The sequence below is a fragment of the Labrus bergylta genome, chromosome 20 (assembly GCF_963930695.1).
Source record: "Labrus bergylta chromosome 20, fLabBer1.1, whole genome shotgun sequence".
NCBI classification, from domain to species: domain Eukaryota; kingdom Metazoa; phylum Chordata; class Actinopteri; order Labriformes; family Labridae; genus Labrus; species Labrus bergylta.
The window spans coordinates 3,971,511-3,984,927 of NC_089214.1; the positions used below are offsets into that span (position 1 = coordinate 3,971,511).

The following is a 13,417-nucleotide window of genomic DNA, read 5'->3' on the forward strand; positions in this document are numbered from 1 at the left end:
CCAGCTGTATGTTCTTCCTGTTATTGTTGCTGCCTACAGATCTTGACTTGTCACACATCCTCTTTGCTCAATGTCTGCTGGAGTAAAAACTACATCAAATAAAAAGCATACAGTAAAAAGCAACGGAGCAGTGTCAGTCATATAGCGGCTGTTGTCAACAGACTGCCATGGAGACAGGATGGACGTGCAGTGCTTCGCTTCTCAGTGCACAAACGCTTCATGCAAGAACTCCCGAGCTTGCAGCCAGCACTTTTTTTGCCCCCAAAAAAAACGCTTGGTGGACACAGGGCCTAACTTAAGCTGAGCTAACGTGGACCTTTCAGACCCTGAGCTCAAAGCTGTGCATGTTTGCTATTTGTAAATGGAAATCACTCTTCGTCTAGAGTCGTAGGTGAAAAAGTATTTGTTTTAGGGCAAAATAAATTCAGTTAATAACATATTTCTTTGTAGCCTCCTCTGCAAGAGCCTGTTAGTTGATGTCGTCAGCTGCTGTGATGATAAGCAACACGACATGCACATCGGTATCTGGGTCAAAGTGTTAAGAACAGAAAGCTTAAATAGAAAATACTTCCACCCATTCTAGAAAGTAATTTTTTTTCTCACATAAACATGGTGATAAGAGTGAAATACATAGAATGAAAGTTTATTTCAATGCAAATGTCAAGAAATCAATTAACCACAGAGCTTAAAGTTCAGGTGCTACATGCTCTGTTTTTCCCTGTTAAAATCTAGCTGTTATCTCAGCACACTGACAAATGTTTTCACCTGGCAAACGGGCAAATTCCTGAGGGCACACACTCATATTCCATTTCAGATACACACAAACCAACACACACATACACATATGAAAGCCACAGTATTTATAGATGATACAATCCTGGCATGATTGAGGTGCAGGTAAGAAGGAGGGGGGGTTTAGAGAACCTCAATTAAGTACGGTTAGCAGTGTGGGATGATTCTGCGGCGTAGAATTGCATTTGCAGTGGAAGGCTAATGTTTTCCACAGTGGAGGAGAGTGGGGTAGCAAAGAGGTGGACCCTGATGCCACTGATTGGCCTCAATCATCGAAGGTGATTGGGAGGAAGGATGATGGAGGGTTTGCAGGAGACAGTACTGCTCCTTCCTCGCTCGTTGTTTCTCTGCCTCGTATAGATTCATTTATTTGTGTCAGGGACGTTCAGCGCACTGAGTGGATGTATGGAAGCAGGCATAGAAAAAGCATTTTGTGTTGCTTTTTGCAGCATTAGCACAGTGTAGAGAGCTGCCAATACCCCAAGGAAGAATAAAGGGAAACATTTACTGTGCATTGCAACATCAATAACCCCCCTTATAAAAAGGTGTGCAGCAATTTAGTTATTATGTTTGAACTGTTTTGGTAATGACCGGCTAATTTTGCAGAGCAAGGTGGTTGCATGCCTGATGGAGTAGAAGCAGTACACAACATGTTGCTCATAGAGCAGATCTGCTGCAGACGGCGACCTTGATATTGTCCATGGAGAGAAATTGGCGGCAAGCAGGATACACAACACACCCAGACACTCTGCGGGCTAATGAGCGAGTGCATTGCTGAGCTTTATCTTCTTAATTAATGATGGAGACGTGACTCAGTGAGCTCCTCCTGGATATACACGCGTCAGCTCAGCGGGGATTGTTAACAGTAGCGACTCGCAGGGGATTGGGATTTGGAAACAGAAAAGCAATTATCAGGTGAGGCTGTGAAGAGTAAAAATAAAAAAAGTGTGTTTTTCCCCATTGAAGTGTAAATCCGCAACTTGATTAATTTTTGCTTGTGCTCAAACAGAATTTTCATCGTTGTATTTAGCTCATTGCGCTGCACATATTACAATTACAAGACCGGCAGGGCTTGGAAACAAAAGCCACATGGACTCACGAGGATCGTGGCTTTTAAATAATTATTTACAGATTATTAAAAGTACTCTTTGGATGACATTCACACAACTTCCATTGTGAAGAAATAAGATGAATTACTGATCTTTCCGGCTGACCAAAGCTTCCCAGAGTTCCCTTTACGCCCGGGATGCACCCATCTATCTGTTGAGCCGATACCAGTCCTGTTATAAGTATACAAAGTGTATCTCTTGTGTTGCATAAATCTAATGCCTGCAGGCTATTATGTCTAACTGCTGATTCAGAGAAGATATTTTCCTATTAGGTTCTGCCTAATAGGAAACAGAAATGTAGGTAGTGTGGGAGTCCTGTCTCAGGGGAAGCTCAGAGACATGCAGTTTGTAAAATATGTTCCAGTGACATTCAGGAGGAGGGGGAATGCAAGTAATAATTTATACATGTTCATTTACATAGCTTGTTTGAGAAAACAACAACATTAGAATCAAATCTGCTGGGAGCACCAGTAGCGTAGTGGTAATAAGTACGCCCCACATATTAGGGCTGTAGTCCCACAAGTGGGCCGCCCGGGTTTAAACCCAATTCATAGCTCCTTTCCCGCACGTCAGTCCCCAATCTCTTGCTCCCGGATTTCCGACTCTATCCATTGTCCTAGCTCTACAATAAAAGGCACAAAAAGCTCAAAAATAAAATCTTAGAGAATCAAATCTGCTAAATTGTCGTTTTAAAAATCGACATCAGTAACGACCCTTACCTCTGCAATCTGTGCATCTCTACTTTGTACCCGAATAACAGATGAATAATTGGTTCTTTCTCATCATGACTGACTCTCCAGTTCACCTCAAACAAAGAGGGATTGAGATATTCTAACTGAACTGTAAATTCAACGAAGAGGTTGTTAATGCTGCAGATTCTAAAAAACAGTTGTATCAAATAGAAAAGCGAGCCGGAATGTCCTCTACATGTTATGTAGATGAACCATATGTGAAATCAAAGCTAAATTCTCATTGGTTTCGTTTCAGTGACTCCAGCACATATGGCTGAGGGGAGATGTCATGGAGTGAAATACTTAAGCAGAAGTCGGTTTGATGTTCTACTTCCTTTAGCCTGGAAGTGTTTCTTTGCTCTTGATAGCAGGTACGCTACATTTTAGGTGTCTTTAGATTATTAGGCCTTATCAGATAACTGAAAAAGGACAGTGAGTAATAGGGGTAATTGAACATGATCCACAAACAGTTAAATGGTATGAAATAGAGTTAAGGCATTTGTGTTCAATATCTGCTGTACAACAAGTCCTTAAACCAAAAGACCAGCTGTTTCTTTCTGGGTTTCTGATTGATGTTATACCCAAGAGAGGAAAGTAAACTAAACTCTCCTATGTTGCTCTACAAGCAGCAGATCAAAAGCTGTACAGATGCAGAGCAGACTTACAGGTATTGACACACATCCTTCTGCTGCAGCGTTTACTCACTTGATAGAAATCAACAACAGGCTCGATGTCCTGAGCTCTAACTGTTCTCTTAGAAAGTCTAAACTCTCTTCTTGTTTGAACTTCCATTATATGGACTGATTAATATCAGCCCAAGGTTGTATTTCCTACTGAAGAGTACCATACTAAATATCATACTTCAGACTTAATTTAGTTGGTCTTTGAGTGTGAGTTTAATGGGGAGTCAAGGTAAGAGGGGTCAAAGTTGAGATGATTCCTGATGACTTATGGAAGCATAGAAAGACACGCTTTGTTAAAGACAACAAAAGTAAGACTTTGTATGTTAGCTTACAATATGTACTAACCCAGTTCAAAATAGAGAACCACATAAACACATCATATTCTAAATACCAAATCAAGTACACTAAACACAGTGCAGCTTGGCGAGTTTGATGGTTTGTGTTCTTTCGTTTGCCTGAGTCAGCCTCGAAGAACAAGAAATTGGATTATAAATAGAAAGAATATGAAAACATAATGATATGCAAGACACTGGTTCTGCAGCGGAAATAAGTGCTGAATTGCAGGTCTTAATTTTAGATCAGGCACCAAAACAAACAAGACAGAAACTCAGAAAGAACAAAAAAAAAAAAAAAACAAGAGAAAAGAAGAAAGCGAGGAGTCCAAAATTGAACCAAAAGGAGACACTTGAATATCTTTGAATATCTTCTTTTATCTTCATAGAAAAGCTAAAGGGTGAGCATTGCCTCCAAGTGTAAGAGCAAAGTCAACAATACTTTTTGTTTATGATTATGTCTCTTGTAGATTTATAACCATGAGAACACACAAAATAAAAAAGACAAATCAGCCTACATAGTTTTCCCATGAATAAATAATAGAATAGAATAGAGAGTGGCACAAAAGGACAACAAGTGGAACAGTGATAATGTGCATAAAGATACCTGGCCTCCTCTCTGCTCTCACTTAAAAAAAACAGTTACAATTATTGAATAATAATCACATTTTATATTATCACTTTGGTGAAATAATTTACAAAACCACAGGCTCTGCTGGGGCTGCAATGTTGGCGCATTTTGTGTTTCCATGGATACATAACCCTATCGAAAAGTCCCACATAGTTTTCAGCCAGACTCTCACAAAGCAAATGTCAATCAGCTCACGACCTCTATTGATGACTGGCACGCCTTCAGATATGACTTCATTTTGTTATGATCAGACGAGAGAGGAAAATCATTCCAAAACAAGTCACGAGAATAATTTCAAAACCTAACGATTTCATTACTTTGAATCGATGTAGAAAAGGAAGGCGGAGAGAGTTTGGTGTGTAATTAAAATACTGTCGGGATTTTAAACATTGACGTCTCTTTCTAAATGTGTAAATGTTCACTGAGGGAGTATATTTTCTTAAATTTGTAATTGAGTTATATTCACTATCAGAAAGATAAAATCCATAACATTAAGCTTGTAAAAGAATAGGCCACTGCCACTTAATGTCTCATTTATCTATTTTAATTACTTAATTAATTAATTTGGTTTATCATGACTTGCTCAGAATTATGTGGCTGGTATGAGAAACTCATCCTAAGTTCACTGAGTTGTACCAGATGGCACCAAACAACAACTAGTGCAAGTGTTTAAAAGTTTCCCTTTTTTTTATGTAGTTTTTGGGCTTTTTATGTCTTTATTGTAGAGATAGGACAGTGGATCGAGTAGGAAGTTGTCATTCATCTGATTCATAGTATAGAAAGCAGGAAGAACGTATCATAAGGGTCAACAACATGTACTGTAAATGCTCTAACAGCATTTGAATATGAAAAGTCAAACCCTTAAGAAACGGTGAAATTAACTGCATTGTCAATATCACTAAGTAACAAGTCAACTAGAAGGAATTATGTGAACGTTTTGCTCAAAACAGAGCTTTAGTGAATCTACACAGGGCCTCATAAATCCACATGTGAAATAGAAACAACATTTGCAGTCATGATCCTTTTTAACCAGACGTTGTGTAGTTTAAACCCATTTATCATTCCCAAGTCTTCAAAAAAAGCAGATTTGTCAGTGGCTTAACGTGTCCACATATGAGAATGTATTTTCTACTTCTGATGTCTCCATTGGTTACACTGAAACAGAAAAGCAAAATAAACACCTTTTTGCTTGCTTTTACCACATTTCTAATTACATTTGGTAAATTAAATTAAGTTGATCATTTAGACGACTTGAATGATCATTTTTACAACCTGCACGCTGTAATATCAGCCGGTGTATCATCTGCGTTAGTGCTTTGCTTCTTTTGATCCCAAGGTAATTTTCACCTCAAACATAGGTTCCACATTATGCCAATGGGTAGAGAAGGCATCATCGGTGTAAGACTTTTTTTTTTTTCTGAAACAACCTCTGGGGTTGTTTTACAAGGCTTGCAAAGCGAGAACACGTGCCTGTGTCAATGTGCATGAGTGTGTATCCCTGCTAGCCGTGCATTATCCATTCCGCTGCTGGATTAATGGGGCAATTGATCAACGGCAGACTTGTGTATCCCAGAGAACGCCTGATCACTCACCTACAGCGGGGCCCCGGCACAGGAGCACCAATCAGCACGGCAACAGCCAGAATGATTTCAGATGCATGGTTGGGCCGTGCAGCAGAGGCGCTGGCACCAAAACCTTCCTCCTCCTCCTTCTCCTGCTCTGACAGCCTGACATTGATAGGAGGAAGGAGCTGCAGAGGGTAGCACGGGAGAAGCTGAGGATGGGTTCAACAAGGCAGAAACCTAACGGGGATGGAAACACAGGTGTAAAGCTCAATCACAGAGCCGAGGGCACGCTCCAAGGGAGACAAATGCTCCTCAGTGCCGTCAATATAATGATGTACACTTGAAGCGGCATCGCAGTTGATTGTTAAGATTGAGATAAAGATAGCACAGTTTGCGTCATTGCTAGCATTCTAGTGCATGGACACAAGGAGACATCTTCCACATATTGGCATTCGATAACGAACATGTGTCCTATACTATTACTTAAAATTGCAGGATTCAACCAGCTCAATTGCCTTTCTTTAGTGGTTAATAACACAAAACTGATTAATTTCTATTTTGAGTACATACAGTATGACTCAGAGGTTACCAAAAACAACACCTTGGAGAGACATCAGATAGCATCTACCCTGTTACAATAGAAAAAATATATATATTGGTTATACCATTGGTTATCACAGAATTTAGAAAGTAGATTTTTATGTAACCTACTATGATATCTTAAGCACATTAATTGAACTTTAACTTTCAACATAGCTTTTCAGCAATAAAACGCAATTCAAATGGTCACACAATCACGACCATTTGCACTCCCCAGCCATAACTTGTCCATCACCCATCACATATTGTGCTCGAGTATTCGCCACAGACAGAGACTGAGAGCTTTAACCCTCACAATGCTGTAGCTATAATGCAGTGCCAAGTTTGCTGAAACACTCAATCAATGCAGGAAATGATCACTTGAAGCCGTTTAGCATTTTATTCTACACTGCACAATATAGCTTTCACACAAATGCACAATGGAGGCAGTAGGGCTGTATGATAATGCAATGGGCACTGAAAAGGGAGCAGAGAGGCCGGCTCATGTTGCAAACCACATAACCTTTTGTCTGGGTCGGGTAGCAGTGGAGATGCATTTTATCTGGGATTTGGTGTTGATGGAGTCTAAGTTTACGTTGCCTGAATGTAGACGTTTGAGGGTTTTTTGATTAAATTTTCCCAGGTTTCTTGATGCAGCAGTATGAATCAGATGTGTGTTAGCAAGCAGCAGAGGAAGATAGAACAACAGATTCAAGATGACACCCAAACCAGGAAGTTAAATTTCCCTTTGGAGTTAACAAACAGGCAAAAGCTAGTCAGCAAACACCCTAAAGCAGGATCTTTCAACTGAAACACCCAGAGAATGGTCTCCCAACTGGAGGTTTTTACCCAGCTCTAGAACATTTAGCCAGTTGTTAGCATAATTTTTTGGTCTACCAAATTGCAGACAGACCAAGTTAGGGACTACTTGGGCAAATCAGTTAAAAAGCCAGCTCTATCACTGAAGAGTCAATGTAGAGCAAAAGAGAGCCAGAACAATGCATTGTTGTAGCTCCAAGAACAACTTGCTAATGTTTCTTATTTACTTCATGTGACAATTTTACAGCCAATTGTCAGTTCCCTATTGTCTACAAAGCATGGATTATCATTTAAACCAGGTCTTCGGTTGGGTTGTGTAGGTGTTTTGTGTTATCAGCAGTTTTCAAGCTAACTCAAACAGCTAATTCAAACAGCTAATTCAAACAGTACTAACCTCTTCCAAGTTCAGAAGGGGGCTGGGCCAAATAGCCAGGAAGAACTAAGCACCTGCTTTAAATGGTGCATTCATGTGGTGTTGGACACATCGGGAAAAGCGAGTTTCCAAGTTGTAAATTGCAGATGAACGCCTGCTCAGGTCAGAACAACAACTCGGAAACTCGGAAACATAATCTTTCATCACATGGGGGGTCAAAATGTGTTTTATTAATGTTAACAAACTTTTTATTAATTCCCACATTGCTCATCAACCTTTTGCTCAAATCAAACTTTTAACAGTTACAATTCCCACATCTTCTTCGTAGCATCAACGTTGTTTTTCCGGTGTTATTACAACATTTCGACTTTCCGAACTGGAAGCACGTGAACACACTGAAGTCGGAAGAACGAATATCCAAATCAGAAACTTTGACCAGCAAAAGCTCCAGGAGTCAAGCATGAAAGTTGGGAGGGGTTGGGGGCTGAAACAAAGATAGATAGTTTTTTTTATGGGAATTTGTATATCTATTTAAAAAAATATATTGTTTTATCATAATTTTGCTGTTTGTGTGCAAATATTGTTAATGGATGTGGTTGTGATGCCAAACGAGTGATCCTGTCCACACAAACACCTTGTGTGTAAGAAAGAAAATATATTAACCATACAGCCCCAGCTGAAAGTGCAGCTGTTGTGCAGCCTGTCAGGAATTATTAAAGAATAAGTGCCTGCAGAATGGAGGGAAAGATAGGCTCATGCTACATACTCCGGTACAGTAGGTGGCGCTATGCACCTCTTTAAGTCATGGTTGTAACCCGCCATTTAACTAAAAGAACAAGAAGAAGAAGAAGAAGAAGAAGAAGAAGAGGAGGGAAAATAAGGAAGTAATGGATTTTTGTGTGTAAATTTGGTGTTGGTGTCCTAAAGTGTCTGTGTAAGAGACAACTCTGTTAAAAAACGTTAAACAATCACAGAACCATTATACAGGCAACTACACCAAGCTTTCAGAAGACATGCTGTAGGGGCTGAAAACAGATTGCATTTGACAAGAAGATAATGCTGAGCCACATGGGAAGACAGGTAAGACTTGTGTGCAGCAATAAATGAGAGATACACAGAATGGCTTTTAATCCTGCCTCTTATATAAAAAGGGACAAAGTCAAGAGTGTTAGAGAGCATATCAATAATTCAGTAAATGAACAAATAGATGAATCAAAAGCTCAAATAAATTACTGTCAAAATGTTTTAGAAAAATGCAGTCAAAAGTGGTTAGCCAGAATTGATGAAATGTATAATCATGGAAACTTTGTTGGAAAAAAAACTGACTTCAGGAGACTGGATGAGTGGAGAATGAAATGTTTAAGAAGGAGGGGTGGCATATGGGAGAGCAGGGGCTGTAAAGAATCCCAGGTATTGATTTCCTGGTTAAACAGAGGACTGTGTGTGTGTCTAACCACTTTATACTCTTACTGTAGCTTACATCGACTCTGTATGTGTGCATTTGAGGTAGGGAGGGGAAAAATAAAGAAGAGAAACAATTTGAGCGGCTCTAACTCTCTTTTGCTGTGTCTCTTCCCATATAGCACAACTCCCCGCCCTATTACATCCCCCATCCCAGCCCTTGGCAGATACCTTGTGCTCTGCTCAGCGCGCCGACCCAGCCCTTCAGTGGACTGTGCCATTTGATCCATGCAGAAGATGATTCACGCTTTGCGATCTGGGGAATAAGAGCGCCAAAGGAATCCCTCCCTCTCTCTCCCTCTTCACATCCATAATTCAGCATTTGCGCCTTCGTCCTCCTCCTCCTCTTCCTCCTCCTGCTCCCCCCCCTCCTCCTCCTCCTGTCTCCTTCCACCCACTGCTTTTTGCTGCTGCTACTCGCCGCTTGTGTGCACTCCAGCGCGGCATCAACAACCCGGGGTATCAGTCGTCTATAAAGCACCCGTCTGGAACTCTACGTCAGGCAGCACAGGTAAGGTGAGAGCAAAACAAAGTGCTACTTTGCCTTCATGGGATGCAGAGTTTGTGGTGTGTGAAATGTATGCCGGCTGCATGCATCTTTAAAAGTCTTGTGGCTGATTCGCTTCCCAACTTACTGCATAATTTACCTTTGTTCTTTTTTTTTTTTTTTTTTTTTGCATCTGGATGTTTTTTTTTTTTTTTAGGAGACTTGGTGCAACAGTTGCTATGGTATCTTAGTGAAGCAGCCGGAAAAAAAATTAAGAAAAAAAAAAAAAATTAACTCTGCGGTGATCGTAACACATCAGGGGGTACATTAGAAATTGTTGGAGCGTTGGTCATTGGCATGCAATAAAGTTTAATGTCCCCATGCGAGTCACTAATCCCCACCATCTCCACCACACACACACACACACACACACACACACGCGCACACTCACGCACACACACACACACACGCACACACACACACTCACCCACTCTGCAGGGCTGCTCTCCCTTTACTCATACAGAGGAATCAGGAGAGTTCAGCCACTGGACTCTTGGTGGAGCTCAAAGGAAACTGGACTGAGTTGGTTTGCCAAACAGACACACGCAAACACAGTGAAAGCCTACTATGTTATGCTTTCTGATGCATATAGGCGCACCCTGTTGCAGACTGAGACTGCAGGCTCAGGTTTTGATCTTTAAGATATATGCTGTTGCCTGCATTGTATATGCTTTTGATCAGATATCTGCGTGTTTTTTGTTGTTGTTAAAAATGCATCTATGGTCATTATTCTGATAGGTAACATGTTTTTAACCGCACCTTCAAAAGCTACTTAGTCATTCTTTTTGTTCTCTTCTGGTACGTCATTGCTCTTTTGTTGCAGAATGCATTAAGTCATTCGTGGAAAGTATTTGTTACCCCTGTCTGTCAATTCAAATGGAATGGGCTACTTTGTGTTTCTGATTTTCATTGCAAAAATATGTTTGGTTGAAGCTGATTTCATACAAAAATACTTAAAGAAGTGTGAGATTTAAAAAAAAAAAAAGGCTGTGAAGGGTTCCGGCTGTGAAATGACTAGAGTTTATCTAAAGAGCATTTGTTAGGAAGTATGAATGTGTTTTTCAAGCTTAAACCGTAAGGAAAACTCGGTCAATGTGTCAGTCTCTTTCTCTCATGTCCACACAGAGGACCTTTGTTTTTTGTTTTTTTAGCCTCGCCTGTAAGTTTAAATGGGATGTAAGACACTTTCTCTTTCCTTTATTTTGAAGGCAATCTCTGTTTATGTGTCTGTCTCTTTTTCATGCAGAGTATGATATGCTAGACTTTCAAATGGAAATTCAAAGGGGAAGCAAAGTTTCTCTCTTTCTGCAAGACCAACAGAGAAGCAGCAGATGGCTGATAAATATGAGTCTGGTTCAGCTCAACGTTTCTGCCTGTTGAAAAGGAAATTTGTCCTTGTCCCTGGTGCTTGCTTAATGTTGCCAAGTTCTTTGCTCTAAACACAAGATTCACAGTCGCTCGTGTAATTCCCCGGACGTGGTTTCCCGCTGCTCTGAACGAGACGTTCCAAGAACTTTGCGAGACTTGGCCAGAACCTGACTTAAGGTTCTGCCTGCTGTAACTTTCACCCTCAATCCCCACACACATACACACACATGCCACAGTCCCAATCACACAGAGTTGCGTTGCTAGAAAAGCCTTTTTCTCGCAGTTTTGGGTGCTCATAACAGGTAAACAAATTTCAACAGCCAATCAAATCAAGCAGGAGGCTTTAGCTATGCTTTTTATGACATTCCCCCCCCCCCCTCCTTGCGCTGATATGCACATGTAGAACCAATCCACAGACGCTCTCAGTTGTTTTTTTGTTTTTTTACCCATATGTGCTCAGGTGTTAGAGGACCGGCCGACCCTAGCACAACCTGCCTCTGTGTGATTGGAGTGCAACACCTTACTGTACCCCCTACAAATCAAATAAGGGTTCATTTTGCCTGCAGTGTGAGCGTAGTCTATGTTTCTCTTATCTTACTATTTGAAATATGTTTGCATGCAGATTATCTAAAAGTAATATGTATATATATTACATAAGTTAAATTTGACAAAGCTACGATGGAGTTTGGTGTCAAAATGTCAAAATATTTTTAACTTTGCAACCTTTGCATCAGAAAGTATGAACGCTTTTAAGCTGAATCTTTTATTTTGGGTGGTATTTCCCTTCATGTTTTTTCTGTCTCTGTCTTCTTCACATGTACACACAGAGCAATTTGTGGCCTGAGATTGATATGCCAGATGCCAGAGCTGCCTTAGGGGGGGTAAATTGATCTGATGCACTGTGGCATACCTTTACGCTGGTTGGTGTGTTGACTTTTTGTTCCATAATGCAGAGAGAGAGAATAAGAGAGAGACGAGAAAAGGAAGTGAGACAAAGGACGTGTAACATCTCAGGGAGACTGGCTGTAGATGTTGAGGTGCACTGGAGCTGAAGTCTGACGCAAGATTGTCAACACAGCTGTATTTCAAAGAGGCTGGTTCAGAGCAGGATACTCTTGTTTTTTTTGTTTCCAGCTCAAATTGTGTTAAAGGGCTCAAGAGAAAGCCGAGTTCACCTTTCTTTAACGTTAATATATCTAGACTCTTTCTCATGACAGATTTACATATTCATTTCCTAGTTGTATTGGACACTTTTGCCTTCCTGTGTTTACTTTGTCTCACACTGTCACTTCTGGTGTACTGCTTTTTTTGAAAGCTGTGGTTCTCACCCTCGTTGATGAATAATAACAGCAAGACACAAGTCAGAAAGATGTTGTCTTAGCTTTAGCATCTTCCAAACTAGGACCTTTGGAATGAAGATGGCAATGTTATTATTGGACCAATGGGCATTCAGCTTTACATTGTAATGTTTGGAGTACTTTTGGTGAGTATTTTTCTTTTTTTTTTTTGGTTGCACCTTATTGGATAACTTTCCCCTGAACGAGCCAGCAATCTTCTTCTGGCAACATTTTTTTGGTGTTAACTTGTCACAGCTAAGCTGCTAAGCTGTCCTTGCAGAGGTGTTTATGTATCAGGCTTCCAAGAAAATCACCTGTCAATCAATCAGTCAGTCAGTGTGGATGTCTTTTTAGCTCCTGCTTTTCTTGTTCTATCTGTAATGCAATGCTGTTTTTAATGTTGCACCTCGTAGATGCTCTATTTACATGACAGGAATAGGATTTGCTGTAAGTTTAGATCCAGACCATGAATTAAAAAATAGACGTGATCACACATATTCCAGTGTTTTTATCTTAAGCAGTCTGAGCTCTCATGTTTGTGGGATTTAGATTTGTGGATACATAAATTAGCCTTTGATGGGAAGGCAGATAGTTTGTAAAGGAACATTTTATTGATTGATTGATAAGACTATATCGTCAGACATTTGATTGCGTCACAGCAGCTCCATTTACAAAATAGAAAAATAAAGACAAGATAAGATACACATATTGGACATACCATTTTAAACTCCAAACAGAGATCAAAAGCCCTTCAACAAACGTTTGATCCAGAATTAAGCTCCTTTAACAATTTTAAGGATTGACTGGACTGTTGTCTCAGATGCGATGGTTATAGATCACATAACCATCCAATCTGTGTTGTGAGTTTGGTTGAGGTCAGACACAAAGCTGTAAGCAAGCCTTAACATTAGGGCTGGGAATCTTTGGGTGTCTCACGATTCGATTTGATTTTGATTCTTGGGGTCGCGACTCGATTGAGAATCTATTTGCGATTCAAAAACATTCTGGATTCATGATTCAAAAGTCTATTTTTGATTTAGTAAATACTTTAGGATCTACTCCAGTCATCTGTGAGACTGTCTGAATTTTT

The 13,417-nt window shown here is 40.2% G+C and overlaps 1 protein-coding gene across 1 annotated transcript in view; it reads left to right on the top strand.

Annotated features, from left to right (window-relative positions):
- Positions 1-9,311: 9,311 nt before the first annotated feature.
- Positions 9,312-13,417, top strand: part of LOC109992537 (cadherin-18) — a 189,208-nt gene continuing 185,102 nt past the window's right edge. Inside the window, exon 1 of the mRNA XM_065949050.1 lies at positions 9,312-9,586. The gene's annotated coding sequence lies outside the window, so the exon portion shown is untranslated. The remainder of the gene's footprint in view (positions 9,587-13,417) is intronic.